This window comes from Venturia canescens, chromosome 8 (genome assembly GCF_019457755.1).
Source record: "Venturia canescens isolate UGA chromosome 8, ASM1945775v1, whole genome shotgun sequence".
Taxonomy (NCBI): domain Eukaryota; kingdom Metazoa; phylum Arthropoda; class Insecta; order Hymenoptera; family Ichneumonidae; genus Venturia; species Venturia canescens.
In genome coordinates, this window is record NC_057428.1 from 890,589 (window position 1) to 908,545 (window position 17,957).

At 37.2% G+C, this 17,957-nt stretch overlaps 1 pseudogene; it reads left to right on the forward strand.

The window, feature by feature from the left end:
- The first annotated feature begins 6,920 nt into the window (after positions 1 to 6,920).
- Positions 6,921 to 8,475, forward strand: LOC122414813 (kelch domain-containing protein 4-like; annotated as a pseudogene).
- The last annotated feature ends 9,482 nt before the right edge of the window (positions 8,476 to 17,957 follow it).

A 17,957-nucleotide genomic window follows, 5' to 3' on the forward strand; every position in this document is an offset into this window, starting at 1 on the left:
TACCTTACAATCGAGTGATGTCATTTTCGAACGTTCATAAACGTGAAACTTGGTGCTCACCGATACACTTTTGTGAGACTCGCAACAAATCAAGAAGATTCACTGACATTTCGAACAGAACAGCTTTTCGACGTGCGATCCGAGATCATAACTTACAATCGAGTGATGACATTTCCGAACGTTCATAAACGTGAAAATTGGTGATCACTGATACACTTTTGTGTGAATCGATACAATTTATCACATTCACTGACATTTCGAACAGAACAGCTTTTCGACGTGCGATCCGAGATCATAACTTACAATCGAGTGACGTCATTTCCGAACGTTCATAAACGTGAAAATTGGTGATCACCGATACACTTTTGTGTGAATCGATACAATTTATCAAAATTCGCTGATATTTCGAACAGAACAGCTTTCCAACGTGCGATTCGAGATCATAAGTTACAATCGAGTGATGTCGTTTCCGAACGTTCATAAACATGAAAATTTGTGATCACCGATACACTTTTGTGCGAGTCGATAAAAATTAACAAGGTTCACTGACATTTCGTTCTGAATCGCTTTCCGACGTGTAATGATCTCGAATCGCACGTCGGAAAGCGATGCTGGTCGAAATGTCAGTGAATGTTGTTAAATTGTATCGATTCGCACAAAAGTGCATCGGTGATCACCAATTTTCACGTTTATGAACGTTCGGAAATGACATCACTCGATTGTAAGTTATGATCTTGGATCGCACGTCGGAAAGCTGTTCTGTTCGAAATGTCAGTGAATCTTCTTGATTTATTGCGATTCTCACAGAAGTGTATCGGTGAGCACCAAGTTTCACGTTTATGAACGTTCGGAAATGACATCACTCGATTGTAAGGTATGATCTCGATTCGCACATCGGAAAGCGATTCAGAACGAAATGTCACTGAATCTTGTCAATTTGTGTCGATTCACACAAAAGTGTATCGGTGATCACCAATTTTCATGTTTATGAACGTTCGGAAATGACATTACTCGATTGTAAGGTATGATCTCGAATCGCACGTCGGAAAGCTGTTCAGTTCGAAATATCAATGAATCTTGTTAATTTTTATCGAATCACACAAAAGTGTGTCGGTGATCACCAATGTTCATGTTTCTGATGGTTCGGAAACGACATCACTCGATTGTAAGGTGTGATCGCGATTCGCACATCGGAAAGCGATTCCCAACGAAATGTAAGTGAATCTTGTCAATTTGTGTCGATTCACACAAAAGTGAATCGGTGATCACCAATTTTCATGTTTATGCACGTTCGGAAACGACTTCACTCGATTGTAAGGTGTGATCGCGATTCGCACATCGGAAAGCGTTTCAGAACGAAATGTCAGTGAATCTGGTTAATTTGTATCGATTCACACAAAAGTTTATCGGTGATGTCCTATTTTCACGTTTATGAACGTTCGGAAACGACATCATTCGATTGTAATGTATGATCTCGGTTCGCACATCGGAAAGCGATTCAGAACGAAATATCAGTGAATCTTGTTAATTTGTGTCGATTCACACAAAAGTGTATCGGTGATCTCCAATTTTCATGTTTATGAACGTTCGGAAACGACATTACTCGATTGTAAGGTATGATCTCGAATCGCACGTCGGAAAGCTGTTCAGTTCGAAATGTCAGTGAATCTTGTTAATTTTTATCGAATCACACAAAAGTGTGTCGGTGATCACCAATGTTCATGTTTATGATGGTTCGGAAACGACATCACTCGATTGTAAGGTGTGATCGCGATTCGCACATCGGAAAGCGATTCCCAACAAAATTTCAGTGAATCTTGTCAATTTGTGTCGATTCACACAAAAGTGTATCGGTGATCTCCAATTTTCATGTTTATGAACGTTCGGAAACGACATTACTCGATTGTAAGGTATGATCTCGAATCGCACGTCGGAAAGCTGTTCAGTTCGAAATGTCAGTGAATCTTGTTAATTTTTATCGAATCACACAAAAGTGTGTCGGTGATCACCAATGTTCATGTTTATGATGGTTCGGAAACGACATCACTCGATTGTAAGGTGTGATCGCGATTCGCACATCGGAAAGCGATTCCCAACAAAATTTCAGTGAATCTTGTCAATTTGTGTCGATTCACACAAAAGTGAATCGGTGATCACCAATTTTCACGATTATGAACGTTCGGAAATGACGTCACTCGATCGTAAGTTATGATCTCGGATCGCACGTCGAAAAGCTGTTCTGTTCGAAATGTCAGTAAATCTTGTTAATTTTTATCGATTTACACAAAAGTTTATCGGTGATCACCAATTTTCACGTTTATGATGGTTCGGAAACGACATCACTCGATTGTAAGGTATGATCTCGAATCGCACGTCGGAAAAGCTGTTCAGTTCAAAATGTCAGTGAATCTGGTTAATTTGTGTCGATTCACACAAAAGTATATCGGTGATCTCCAATTTTCACGTTTATGAACGTTCGGAAACGACATCACTCGACTGTAATGTATGATCTCGATTCGCACATCGGAAAGCGATTCAGAACGAAATGTCAGTGAATCTTGTCAATTTGTGTCGATTCACACAAAAGTGTATCGGTGATCACCAATTTTCATGATTATGAACGTTCGGAAACGACATTACTCGATTGTAAGGTATGATCTCGAATCGCACGTCGGAAAGCTGTTCAGTTCGAAATGTCAGTGAATCTTGTTAATTTTTATCGAATCACACAAAAGTGTGTCGGTGATCACGAATGTTCATGTTTATGATGGTTCGGAAACGACATCACTCGATTGTAAGGTGTGATCGCGATTCGCACATCGGAAAGCGATTCTCAACGAAATGTCAGTGAATCTTGTCAATTTTTGTCGATTCACACAAAAGTGAATCGGTGATCACCAATTTTCATGTTTATGCACGTTCGGAAACGACATCACTCGATTGTAAGGTGTGATCGCGATTCGCACATCGGAAAGCGTTTCAGAACGAAATGTCAGTGAATCTGGTTAATTTGTATCGATTCACACAAAAGTGTATCGGTGATGTCCTATTTTCACGTTTATGAACGTTCGGAAACGACATCATTCGATTGTAATGTATGATCTCGATTCGCACATCGGAAAGCGATTCAGAACGAAATAACAGTGAATCTTGTTAATTTGTGTCGATTCACACAAAAGTGTATCGGTGATCACCAATTTTCATGTTTATGAACGTTCGGAAACGACATTACTCGATTGTAAGGTATGATCTCGAATCGCACGTCGGAAAGCTGTTCAGTTCGAAATGTCAGTGAATCTTGTTAATTTTTATCGAATCACACAAAAGTGTGTCGGTGATCACCAATGTTCATGTTTATGATGGTTCGGAAACGACATCACTCGATTGTAAGGTGTGATCGCGATTCGCACATCGGAATGCGATTCCCAACGAAATGTCAGTGAATCTTGTCAATTTGTGTCGATTCACACAAAAGTGAATCGGTGATCACCAATTTTCATGTTTATGAACGTTCGGAAACGACATTACTCGATTGTAAGGTATGATCTCGAATCGCACGTCGGAAAGCTGTTCAGTTCGAAATGTCAGTGAATCTTGTTAATTTTTATCGAATCACACAAAAGTGTGTCGGTGATCACCAATGATCATGTTTATGATGGGTCGGAAACGACATCACTCGATTGTAAGGTGTGATCGCGATTCGCACATCGGAAAGCGATTCCCAACGAAATGTCAGTGAATCTTGTCAATTTGTGTCGATTCACACAAAAGTGAATCGGTGATCACCAATTTTCATGTTTATGCACGTTCGGAAACGACATCACTCGATTGTAAGGTGTGATCGCGATTCGCACATCGGAAAGCGTTTCAGAACGAAATGTCAGTGAATCTGGTTAATTTGTATCGATTCACACAAAAGTGTATCGGTGATGTCCTATTTTCACGTTTATGAACGTTCGGAAACGACATCATTCGATTGTAATGTATGATCTCGATTCGCACATCGGAAAGCGATTCAGAACGAAATATCAGTGAATCTTGTTAATTTGTGTCGATTCACACAAAAGTGTATCGGTGATCACCAATTTTCATGTTTATGATGGTTCGGAAACGACATTACTCGATTGTAAGGTATGATCTCGAATCGCACGTCGGAAAGCTGTTCAGTTCGAAATGTCAGTGAATCTTGTTAATTTTTATCGAATCACACAAAAGTGTGTCGGTGATCACCAATGTTCATGTTTATGATGGTTCGGAAACGACATCACTCGATTGTAAGGTGTGATCGCGATTCGCACATCGGAAAGCGATTCCCAACGAAATGTCAGTGAATCTTGTCAATTTGTGTCGATTCACACAAAAGTGAATCGGTGATCACCAATTTTCATGTTTATGAACGTTCGGAAACGACATTACTCGATTGTAAGGTATGATCTCGAATCGCACGTCGGAAAGCTGTTCAGTTCGAAATGTCAGTGAATCTTGTTAATTTTTATCGAATCACACAAAAGTGTGTCGGTGATCACCAATGTTCATGTTTATGATGGTTCGGAAACGACATCACTCGATTGTAAGGTGTGATCGCGATTCGCACATCGGAAAGCGATTCCCAACGAAATGTCAGTGAATCTTGTCAATTTTTGTCGATTCACACAAAAGTGAATCGGTGATCACCAATTTTCATGTTTATGCACGTTCGGAAACGACATCACTCGATTGTAAGGTGTGATCGCGATTCGCACGTCGGAAAGCTGTTTTGTTCGAAATGTCAGTGAATCTTGTTAATTTTTATCGAATCACACAAAAGTGTGTCGGTGATCACCAATGTTCATGTTTATGATGGTTCGGAAACGACATCACTCGATTGTAAGGTGTGATCGTGATTCGCACATCGGAAAGCGATTCCCAACGAAATGTCACTGAATCTTGTCAATTTTTGTCGATTCACACAAAAGTGAATTGGTGATCACCAATTTTCATGTTTATGCACGTTCGGAAACGACATCACTCGATTGTAAGGTGTGATCGCGATTCGCACATCGGAAAGCGTTTCAGAACGAAATGTCAGTGAATCTGGTTAATTTGTATCGATTCACACAAAAGTGTATCGGTGATGTCCTATTTTCACGTTTATGAACGTTCGGAAACGACATCATTCGATTGTAATGTATGATCTCGATTCGCACATCGGAAAGCGATTCAGAACGAAATATCAGTGAATCTTGTTAATTTGTGTCGATTCACACAAAAGTGTATCGGTGATCACCAATTTTCATGTTTATGATGGTTCGGAAACGACATTACTCGATTGTAAGGTATGATCTCGAATCGCACGTCGGAAAGCTGTTCAGTTCGAAATGTCAGTGAATCTTGTTAATTTTTATCGAATCACACAAAAGTGTGTCGGTGATCACCAATGTTCATGTTTATGATGGTTCGGAAACGACATCACTCGATTGTAAGGTGTGATCGCGATTCGCACATCGGAAAGCGATTCCCAACGAAATGTCAGTGAATCTTGTCAATTTTTGTCGATTCACACAAAAGTGAATCGGTGATCACCAATTTTCATGTTTATGCACGTTCGGAAACGACATCACTCGATTGTAAGGTGTGATCGCGATTCGCACGTCGGAAAGCTGTTCTGTTCGAAATGTCAGTGAATGGGGTTAAATTCTATCGACTCACTCAAAAGTGTATCGGTGATCGCCAATTTTCATGTTTATGAACGTTCGGAAACGACATCACTCGGTTGTAAGTTATGATCTCGATTCGCACATCGGAAAGCGATTCAGAACGAAATGTCAGTGAATCTTGTTAATTTCGATCGATTCATACAAAAGTGTATCGGTGATCACCAATTTTCATGTTTATGCATGTTCGGATACGACATAACTCGATTGTAAGTTATGATCTCGAATCGCACGTTGGAAACCGATTCTGTTCGAATTGTCAGTGAATCTTGATAATTTGTAACGATTCTCACAAAAGTTTATTTGTGATCACCAATTGTCATATTTGTAACGTTCAGAAACGACATCGTTCGATCGTCAGTTCCGCTCTCGAATCGCATTTCGGATTGCGATTTTGATAGCAATGTCGGAAAAAATTGTTGATTTGTAACGATTAACACAAAAGATTATCGCTGATTACCTATCAAGAGACTCGGTAGAGTCTCGGGACAAGTACATTGACAGCCCTGTCGTCTGCTGGCCCGAGGCTCTCGCCGAGACTATACTTTCTCTGAATAAAACGATTCGCGGCGGTGGGGGTAAAATTGGCAAGTGTTTTTATTCAATTACGAAGCTCAGGAGCCATTTAGCAATTTGAAAATTGAAGTTTAAGCCAATTAAGAAATTCTCTTTCGATTGCGCCCTAAATCAGCATGATTGGTGGCGTAATTGCTGAGAAAAAACTTTGCACGGGCTCAAGATTATGCATGAGTTACCAACACATTCAAGAATTTTTGTGTCTGTATATTATATTTTAACACCATCAAAGGCACTTTGATGCTATCGAGTTTCTGATTGGTTGGATCTGACGACATCCATTTTTAGACATTGTGATTGGTTGTTGAAAGTGGTTGTTGATGATCGGAAATCTGACGTCAACTTCAGAACGTAACACGGGAGCACAGCAAATATATTTCAAAACCGATGTAGCACGGTAACAGCAGACATAAATTCCATCGATAGTCGAGTGCCACTGTTATCATAATTAACTAGCTGTGTTTGTAAAAAAAGTACATTTTACTGAGTGGATGAAAGAAAAAATAGACGTTTCTTAAAAGTCACAGTTATTTTGTACAATTAATCGTAATGTATACATAGATATGCTCATTTGCGAGATTTTACGACATGTTGGCATTTGAGGTTATAATTTACCTATTTTTTTATAATACTTCACACAAATAGTGAATCATGGTGAAGGCTCCGGGTGCTCTACCTCCAAAGTGCGGACACCAGGTAGTTGTAACAACTGGCAAGGGAGAAATATAAATATTTGGTGGGGACCTCTCCAGTCCAGCCGAGTCTCAATTTTATCATTACAAAGATTTGTGTCTTTATGATATAGTAGAAAAAGTGGGAAAAAGTGACGTGAGGATTCTTGTTTTTATAAATAGTACTCGCCGTGTTGGGTTGTGATTTGATCAGACAATAAATAATTATTTGAAAATTCTCAGAGTCTCTGGCGGACCGTCTCTGAGAAGTGGGCACAGGATGGTTCACTCGGAAAAGAAATTATTCATTTTTGGTGTCTTTCACGACAATCTTCGGGATTACAAGTATTTCAATGACCTTTACATATTCAATCTATCCTTATACCATTGGAATAATCTCAACATAACAGGAAATATTCCTGCACCGTGATCAGGATGCATTGTTCTTCCAACACCCCAAAATACAATCCTGGTTTATGGAGTTTACAGTAAAGAGAAGATAAACAAGATGTGAACAAGCGTCATATTGATATGGATATGTTTATTCTAGGGCCCCAGAGTGAGTACAAAATAGCGACAGATTCACAATGAAGTTGCAACTGTATTTTCGGATCCAGCCCGGAGTTCATCCAAACAGAATGGAAGCTGATAGGAAAATGTATTTGGATAAATGTAGAGAACGATGAGAGCGGTATGAAGTGGAAATGGACATTGACGAAACAAAGCGGAGCATCATTTTGCCTCGTTGCAGCGCATCGGCAGTTTATGTTCAACCGGGTCTTGATTATATATATATATTCGGTGGTGTTCATGATGACATGGAAGATGAAGAACAACTTGATGGAATGTTTTTCATCGAGTTGCTCGCTCTTGATTTGGAGAAGTATCAATTAATGGCGCTGCGTTAATTTGAGCGGTAAAAAGGAAGCTTTCTCTGTACGAAGACGGAGAAAGAAAGCTAAGGACGAACGATACGGAAGAAGCGACGAGCGGATCGGAAGAAGAGAATGATGGTGATGACAACGAAATCGGGAAATCAACGTCAAAAGCCAGTACTCAACCCACTGCTTTTGTCACTGACGACGATGGAATCTTTACCGTAAACCCTCGCCCCTCCATTTTCCATAATTCATTTGATCATTTTAACACTGGACTCGATTAAATTGTTTAATTTTCAGATGACTCTCGGTTCAGCTCCCGTGCATTCTATAACTAAAACCAGCGAAACATCGACTGCAAACATTTTCACACCTTCGCCTCGTATAAACACGGGTCTCGCAGTGAAAAACGGGATTTTATATTTGTACGGAGGAATGTTTGAAGATGGTGACAAACAATTTACTCTCAATGATTTTTATTCGCTCGGTAACTATCAATTGATCTGTCGATCTTTCACGCACGCATACAAATTTTGGTGTCATGAATTTTCTATTTTTTTGTTTTTCACAGATACGAAGAAGTTGAACGAATGAAAAACCATAATGAGAGATAATTTTTCCTCGCAAGTTCTAATCAATGGACAGCTCTTCCTTTGATTCATCTGTAATCATTTTTTTCTCAGTCCGTCGGAACTATTCAAGAACTCTACAGATGTTAGAAATGTTTTAATTCATATACAAATTTTTCATCTACAAAAATAAAAACGACTTTCACTTTTATTTTTTTTATTACTACATTAGTTTTATTATGTAAACAAAATGGAACATTGATTGCTTCGACCTTACTTTCTCATCCGTCTATGCAAACCTTCTCATAATCCTGAATCATTTCATCCTCGGATTTCGGTGCAAAATTAGTCAGTCTCTGAAAATTTGCCATTTTTTTCATACTGTGAACGTTTTTTCTCCACTTTCTCTCTCACGAGCGCAATGGATATTTTACTGGTTAACAGTAGAAATATCCGACATTCGGATACATCGATATTGAACAAAACACTGTTTTTTCTTAACTCATATTTATTCGATGGAAATACTCAGATGTTTTGAATTCTTGACACAGCTGCGATAAAATTTAAATTCTCTGCGAAATGATTCAAGCTCCCGAAGACGTCAGTGACAATATGAACTGCTGGAATGAAAAATTTTATATTCACATTATTCTCATATCATTGTAAACAATTTTGGAGCAATTGTAGAGACAAAGAATCTTCTTGTAGAACTTCCATATCAAAAACTGAGTAATAGTTATGAAATGCACAGATGATACATTTTAAATATAGGGCTTACTTTTCGCGTTAGATCTTTTAGCCATATTCGTAAGAGCGTTTCTGATCACTTTCACGACATCGAGAATCTCATTAAATATGATTTCGAGTTCAAGATCTCTGGGTGCCCCAAAATCATCGGTGCCTTTCGGGAAAGAGGCTTCAAGCAGTGAAGATAAGAGTAAAAAGATGTTCGGCAACTTTTTAGCTCATCGGGCTGTATAAATCTTCGGATAAATAAGGAGGGATTGGTGCAAGAACTCTTAGAGAAACCTCGAGACATTTAGCAACGCTGTACCAGTGACTCTCCATTATTTTCCGTTGTTCGCTCTTGAAAACTGGCTATGCTGCTTCCTAAATATTGATTTCTTTTCCCCGTGGGGAAAAAGAAAAAAACACATTTTTAATAATTCAGAGAATTCTTACTAAGCTTGAAACTATCGAATAACTCTTCATTGTTCATCTTACCAGATAAAAATCGCAAAATTCGTAAAAGAAAAATTGTTTTAATGCCAATACTGCTTTATACAAGTTTCTACCTCCAATGCATCGTCAACTTCGGTAACCATGCGACTCAATGGGCTGAGTATCCATCGATCAACGTTACTTAAGTGTTCAGGTTTTTTCACATGTTTTCCACAGTTTTCTGTCGTTCGTAAAACGAATTTTGTCACTTGCCATATTTTGTTGCAAAAGTGATTGTTCGTTCGGCACTCGATCACGTTGAAACTTATTTTTGACTGTCTGAAACGAAAAATATAAAACGATCAAAAAATTGTAATTGATTCAAGGAATTTCATTTTTTTTTAAAGTGAGAGAAATAACAGGCGCACTTTTTAATATTGTGTGCGCACAAAGTCATACGTAGTGCATCCGATCCACACGCTGGTATGCCATCAGGAAACACTTTTCTATTGGCCACCAAGGTTCTCTTGATTAAGTTCTTCGATATACTCAAAAACCATTTTCAGCATTTTTCTCAGCTTCGGCATTAAGTTTTTCAAGACTGATACTGTTTATCACATGCTCTGGCCTGATAGCGTTGTCTTGACTTTTTGACATTTCTTACCATGAGCGTTGCACAAAACCCCATGAAATAACACTTCCTGTAGGGACAAATATAATGAGGCACGTATAATTCGAAGGAACATTTTTAAAAAATTATTATTTGTTTTAAATTTATTATTCTATGGAAAAACGAATTACATGTATGCGTTAAACTTTTATATGCGCGGGTGAACTTTATTTTTACCTTGAAAGGCATAGTGTTTGTGAATTTTATTCCCAACATGACCATCCTGGCGACCCATAGAAATATGATATCATGTCCAGTCTCCATAAGACTGAGAGGATAGAATTTCTCAAATTTCTAACAACAAATAGGAATCGTCAGATTCACAAAAATCAATGTCTAGAGCTATTTAATATATGATTGTAAATTAACTGGATTTGGCCAACCTATAGGTTAAGGGAAGGAGTGTCAATGAGAACCATGTGTCCAGAACATCCGGATCTTTTTCTATTTTCAAATCAGCGTATTCGAGATTTCATTTTTCAAGAATTTGCTTAAGAGCTTCTTGCCGGGATCGCGCGATTATCCAAACGCCGTTTTCATTATGATAAGCTGGAATTCTATGACCCCACCAGATTTGTCGAGATACGCACCAATCTCTGTACAATTAAAACTAGCCTATCGTGAAATATGAATTACACCAATGAATGAAATATTTTTTATATTGTATTTCATTAGATATTTTTTTTTTATGTTCCGAATATAATACCTATTAATTTTGAGTCACTCGCACCAAACTTGTGCACATTCTAGTGGATTAATTTTCAACGATCTGTTCTTAACAGCCTCAATGGCCTGGTTTGCCATTTCTATAGTCGTTAGAAACCATTACTCCCTTAAGAGATATTCGACAACGTCACCCGATCAAGAACAAACCGGAACCATCATCTCGTGATTATCCAAACTTTTCAACGCTCCTTACTTCGCCAATTCATCCAAAAAATTTTCTCATGCTTCGAATCTTCCCAGATCCTAAAACAATTTCAAGTGATTTCATTCGATTCGTTGAAATTAATCATCTCTGATATTAAAAACATGCTGAATTTCAGAAAGAATTTTACACTCTAAGTATTTTTATGTGGAGAATTTTTCTCATTTCAAATCATTTAAATTTAATCAAATACTGTTATAAAATATAGATACTGCAAATTTCAAACTGAATAATGAAATGATTCGAGTTTTTTTTCACCTCAAAACGCCCTGTATTGGCAGTCATATTCCCATCAGATCCGATCACATCGATAATATCCAAATTATGTCGTTTTGCTATATCAAAGTCGCCATGATGAGTAGGAGTAATTTGCACAACTCCTTTGCCAAAATCTTGCTGTACAAAAGATTCTCCTATGATCGGTATGGGAGTTTCTCAAATCGAATGCCAGACTCGCTGACCAATTAAACGAGAATATCTTGGATCTTCTGGGTGGACAGTAATTCCAACATCCCCTGGCATCGTTTCTATTCGCGTTGTCGCAATCGTTACATGTTCCTTTTAAATAACAAAGGTTCGATGATAGAAATCCAAAAGCTGAAAGGATGATCTTTGATAGCTGCAGATCGGTAGCGTATGTCATGTGCTCGAAATAAAACATTTATTCTTATTATAATTTACAACGATAAATAGACATTTTTGTTTTTGATTATAATCACGTATTATATTGTGTATAAGTTGGTTTTGGTTTGTTTCTTCTTCTTACCTATTCTTACGCTCCGTGGGCTCCAAGTCCGAGCGAGCGTACTGACACTTATTAGGTTAGGATTCGGCTTCGGCTATCACCATACTGACAATCGGGAGTCTAGCCGAGTTCTGTATAGTTAGTGGAATAGAACAACAATTCTTATTTTTTATTATTGCTATATATTGGGAATTATTTTCGAAACTTTTTGCCGTTATTATTATAACGATTGAAAAGATATTTTTTCAAAAATAAATTTAAAAAAATTAGGCGTACAGTTGGCGAAAAGTAACTTAATATTTGTGTATTTTTTACAAAATCAACCGGAAATCATTTGGGAAATGCATGTGTAATAATGAATAATTTACGAAGTGATTGTTTTATCACAATAACGCGAAAATTGAATCGATGGTTTTTCGGGTATACCCAGCTGACCGACCGAGCTATCTTAAGTTTATGGCGCACTACACACCATACGAACATATTGTGCAATATTACTGTGCAATATTATTGACTGTGTGTAGCGGGCTTTATTCTGCTAACTCTGCAGAAACAGAAAACAGAACTGTGACACGTCCAAGTTCTTCGAATCCCGGTGACTTTACGCTGTCCGTTAGGAAAGAAAAGTATTTTTAAAACATGGTCCCGGATAATCTGATTGTTGGGATGAATTATAAAGATTCGCGTTATTCAAAGGTGAAACAGTGAAGTGAGACTCGTATAAACATTCAGAAAGCTGGTGATTTATACGATCTTTATGGAGGTGAAAAATTTGCCACTCTCGGTCCTCGGAGCTCGTCGTCGAGATTCGAGTAAGGTCAACGATTTTTTAATACCAACTTTTGGATTAAATATCATTCATAAATAAATGAATATTCTGAATATTCTACCGATCTGCAGTTTTCAAAGATACTCCTTTCCTTTCCTTAACCTATAGGTTGGCCAAATCCAGTTAATTTACAATCATATATTAAATAGCTCTAGACATTGATTTTTGTGAATCTGACGATTCCTATTTGTTGTTAGAAATTTGAGAAATTCTATCCTCTCAGTCTTATGGAGACTGGACATGATATCATATTTCTATGGGTCGCCAGGATGGTCATGTTGGGAATAAAATTCACAAACACTATGCCTTTCAAGGTAAAAATAAAGTTCACCCGCGCATATAAAAGTTTAACGCATACATGTAATTCGTTTTTCCATAGAATAATAAATTTAAAACAAATAATAATTTTTTAAAAATGTTCCTTCGAATTATACGTGCCTCATTATATTTGTCCCTACAGGAAGTGTTATTTCATGGGGTTTTGTGCAACGCTCATGGTAAGAAATGTCAAAAAGTCAAGACAACGCCATCAGGCCAGAGCATGTGATAAACAGTATCAGTCTTGAAAAACTTAATGCCGAAGCTGAGAAAAATGCTGAAAATGGTTTTTGAGTATATCGAAGAACTTAATCAAGAGAACCTTGGTGGCCAATAGAAAAGTGTTTCCTGATGGCATACCAGCGTGTGGATCGGATGCACTACGTATGACTTTGTGAGCACACAATATTAAAAAGTGCGCCTGTTATTTCTCTCACTTTAAAAAAAAATGAAATTCCTTGAATCAATTACAATTTTTTGATCGTTTTATATTTTTCGTTTCAGACAGTCAAAAATAAGTTTCAACGTGATCGAGTGCCGAACGAACAATCACTTTTGCAACAAAATATGGCAAGTGACAAAATTCGTTTTACGAACGACAGAAAACTGTGGAAAACATGTGAAAAAACCTGAACACTTAAGTAACGTTGATCGATGGATACTCAGCCCATTGAGTCGCATGGTTACCGAAGTTGACGATGCATTGGAGGTAGAAACTTGTATATTTATCTGGTAAGATGAACAATGAAGAGTTATTCGATAGTTTCAAGCTTAGTAAGAATTCTCTGAATTATTAAAAATGTGTTTTTTTCTTTTTCCCCACGGGGAAAAGAAATCAATATTTAGGAAGCAGCATAGCCAGTTTTCAAGAGCGAACAACGGAAAATAATGGAGAGCCACTGGTACAGCTTTGCTAAATGTCTCGAGGTTTCTCTAAGAGTTCTTGCACCAATCCCTCCTTATTTATCCGAAGATTTATACAGCCCGATGAGCTAAAAAGTTGCCGAACATCTTTTTACTCTTATCTTCACTGCTTGAAGCCTCTTTCCTGAATGGCACTGACGATTTTGGTGCACCCAGAGATCTTGAACTCGAAATCATATTCAATCAGATTTTCGATGTCGTGAAAGTGGTCAGAAACGCTCTTGCGCATGTGGCTAAAAGATCTGATGCGGAAAGTAAGCCCTATATTTAAAATTTATCATCTGTGCATTTCATAACTATTATTTTTTCTTGTTAGTTTGTTTTCGAATTGTTCCAAAATTTTTTACAATGAGAATCATGTAAATATGAAATTTTTTATTCCAACAGTTCATATTGTCACTAACGTCTCCGGGAGCTTGAATTATTTCGTAGAAAATTTGAATGAATAAACTCCGGGAGCTTGAATTATTTCGCGGAAAATTTAAATTTTATCACAGCTGTGACAAGAATTCAAAACATCCGAGTATTTCCATCGAATAAGTATGAGTCTAGAGAAAACAGTTTTCGGAATTACTTTTTCAAAATCAATTTTCATGTATCTTTTGAAATTGTAGAACCTATGATGAAACAAAATTGGCACATGTAACGGTAGTGTTCAAAATTCCCGCACGTGGGTCATTTTTCTAGGAATTCAACAAAAAATTGCACATCGAATGCAACAAACATCAGAGTAACAGTCGACAAATTTGCGACGTTTTGTAGTTGACGAGAAAGCTGTGCACAAATCCAACTCACGTTGGTGGCAGTAAAGGGGCCTGTGGGGTCAAACACACGGCAGTTCGTGGAAATGAAAAAGAATTTTTGATGATGGAGTATTCCGGTGCAGTTTGATAGATGTGCACTTGGAATTGATGTCAAGGACAACGAGAAGATCCATTCAACCTTGTAGAGCTGCGCAATTACTTTCTGGCGGAAAGTGAAAAGATTTATTCGGGTGTGTCAATCTTTAGACTACAGTTCAACGGATTGCACGTTGCATGGTAATCACTCTTTTCCTTATTCTATATAATAATAAATATTAATTCCTTATATAAACACACTTTGAACTCCTCTTGTAATGTATCCTTTTTGTATATTGCAATCCTTTTGTGATTTAATGGTCGCATAACCCTTATGAGGAGAAATAAAAAAAAATCGGTGTATTTATGAATAAATCTCACTAAAGCTATTATAGATAAATATCGTTTTGAATTGAACTTTTGAATTCTAGTCACCACCACATCCAAACTGAGGACCACCGCAATTGTTATGCCCTTCTGAGTATCCAACGCTGACACAATTCTCTAGCAATCCTATGTACTCGCATCATCAGCTGCAGCCTCATCGTCAGTAACAACAGAAGCAACAGCAAAAGCATCAACACCATGGTCTCAGTCAGTGAAAGCAGAATAGACCGTACAATTGAATTAAGTATACTTAATTCATACCATGGAAAGATATGTACAAACACGAACATAAAGAGCGGAATAGAACAGTTTGTGCCAAAAGGAATTCGTTATATTCGCGAATATGTAGCCGAGAGCATTTTCTTCCGATTAGAAAATAATAAACGAAATTGTAGATTTTTTTCTCTTGGATTTGATAATGAAATTCGTGGAAATAAATTATTTAAACAACTTAGTTTCACTGTCTTCTTTTGTCATCAATGGCACATCAAAGTGATTGACATTTACTATTTTCATCCTTTAATATTTCTCATAGCTGACAATATAGTACTGTTGCTCAGTACTTCATTGAGTATTGATTGAAGAACTTTTATATAATTAGAATACACCGCAGTATGGGCTGTAAGATATTATAACGCACCGGAGAGTGTGCACCGCAATATTGACCAATACAAAAGTAGAGTGCAAATATTTCATCAATACAAGTAGAATGGAGAGATAAAAACAATTAGAATGTACCAGAGAAAGTGTACCATAGTATTGACCATGGTGTAATTAGTCGGCATATTGAACTATGTCGGATCATGTTTTTTTCATGTTGGTACTGTTACATTTCGATACTATGCAAAGGAAAACACGAAGGAATTTTAAACTTCTATATTTTATCAAGAGACTCGGTAGAGTCTCGGGACAAGTACATTGACAGCCCTGTCGTCTGCTGGCCTGAGGCTCTCGCCGAGACTATCTTTTCTCTGAATAAAACGGTTCGCGGTGGTGGGGGTAAAACTGGCATGTCATTTTCTAGAATTGCGGAGCTCAAGAGATGTTTTGTTAAGCGAAAATTAGTTTGGACACTAAATTTCAAAATCTCTTTCGAATGAGCCCGAAACCAACACGATCAGTAGCGTAATTGCTGAGAAAAAACTTTGCACAGGCTCAAGATTATGCAAAAGTTACTAACACATTTAGAAATTTGACATGTCTGTATATAATACCATCAAAGGCCTCATGTCCCTCGGTCTAACTTCGCGGCGGTGTCGCGGACTGACGTCACATGCCGAGAGCTCGAAAGTCACCAGCCGAAGTTTCACGTCATGTTGACGTTTGGGGTTATGATGTTATGAAGTGCGTGCGGGATGACTAAAAATAATTTTCGTCATCTAACGAAGTGCATATTACTATTTACTATTTATTTCGTTAAATTTTGTGATATACTAAACCAGTATCAAAGCGGCCGCGTAAATGTAGTCTGTGATATGTGTGCGAAAAAGGATATAAAAAATGCGCGATGCATATGTCAACGAAAACTTTTCAAGATTTCATTATTTTGTTCGACTGGAAATAAGCGTTAACTAAAGTAATCTTTCAATTAAATCAGAGTGCGAGAAATATTGTCCAGTGTAAATATATCGTCAGTAGGCTAGGTTATATATATGAAGGCGTCAGATTATATATATGAATAAATACAACAAAAACACACAGAACTGTTAGAATGATGTTGTAAACTTTAATTGAATAAATGTTTTCTAATTTATTTCTCATGTTTTCCATATTTTGCTTCATATTCAGTTTGGCTCTGCCCTCTCCGATCCTTGTTTTCACTCCATCGGTTTGCAGCGGATCGATACATATCATTAATTAATTGCCTAATATGTGTCCTATGATTTCCTACTATTTCTTCATGCTGATTGTGGTAACGTGATTCAAGAGGTTTCCAGCTATGATCATCAATCTCACATTTTGTACATCAGATTCTCAAAACAGTTTCTGGTCTTGATATAAGTGTAGTTATTCTTTTTCCACCTGGTCTGTCGAGTAACAAATTTTGAAACTTATTCCAAAAAGTCTTTGGATGCTTTGTTTGCTGATCATATGAAAAGTCGAATCTTTGGAATGCAGTAGGCAAACACAAATTTTGACAACAATACTTATGAAATGACATGTATGTTGAGTATTCCCACTTTGCGAACTACAAATGTGGAATTATTAGTGAAAAGATTCATTATACTAAGTCTACAGTTGCTCCGTTTTGGATGCGATCAAATATAATGCCTGCTAAGATCCATGGGAACATACAGAATTTCTGAATACAATGTTCGCTATGTCATTTCAACGTAACATCATGACTTTTGCCAACTTTTCTCTATAATACAATAGATTTGGATTATTGAAATACAGCAAAAATCTGCGAATTATAAAATTGATATACTGTGCCACTCATTTTACTTTTTAAAACTAACTGTAACATATATATGAAGTAAAAAACTCATCACAGAAGTCTTCAGTTGCTCATTTATCGATAGATTTTAAATTGCTGTCTTCAAAATTTATTGCGCAGATACATTGAATCGCAGCAGATACCTGCGAACTCTGAAATTTCTGTGCATAAATATGTGTGTTAAGTATCACCCCCTATCTTTGATTATGAGAATGAGTAATAGAACTTGGTTTAGCAAGTTTTAAAGTATTTCTTTTTAAATACTATTGAAGTTTGTATTACTGCGGTATGAAGCGAATACCTCCAAACTTTCATATTTTTGTGTCGCAGCA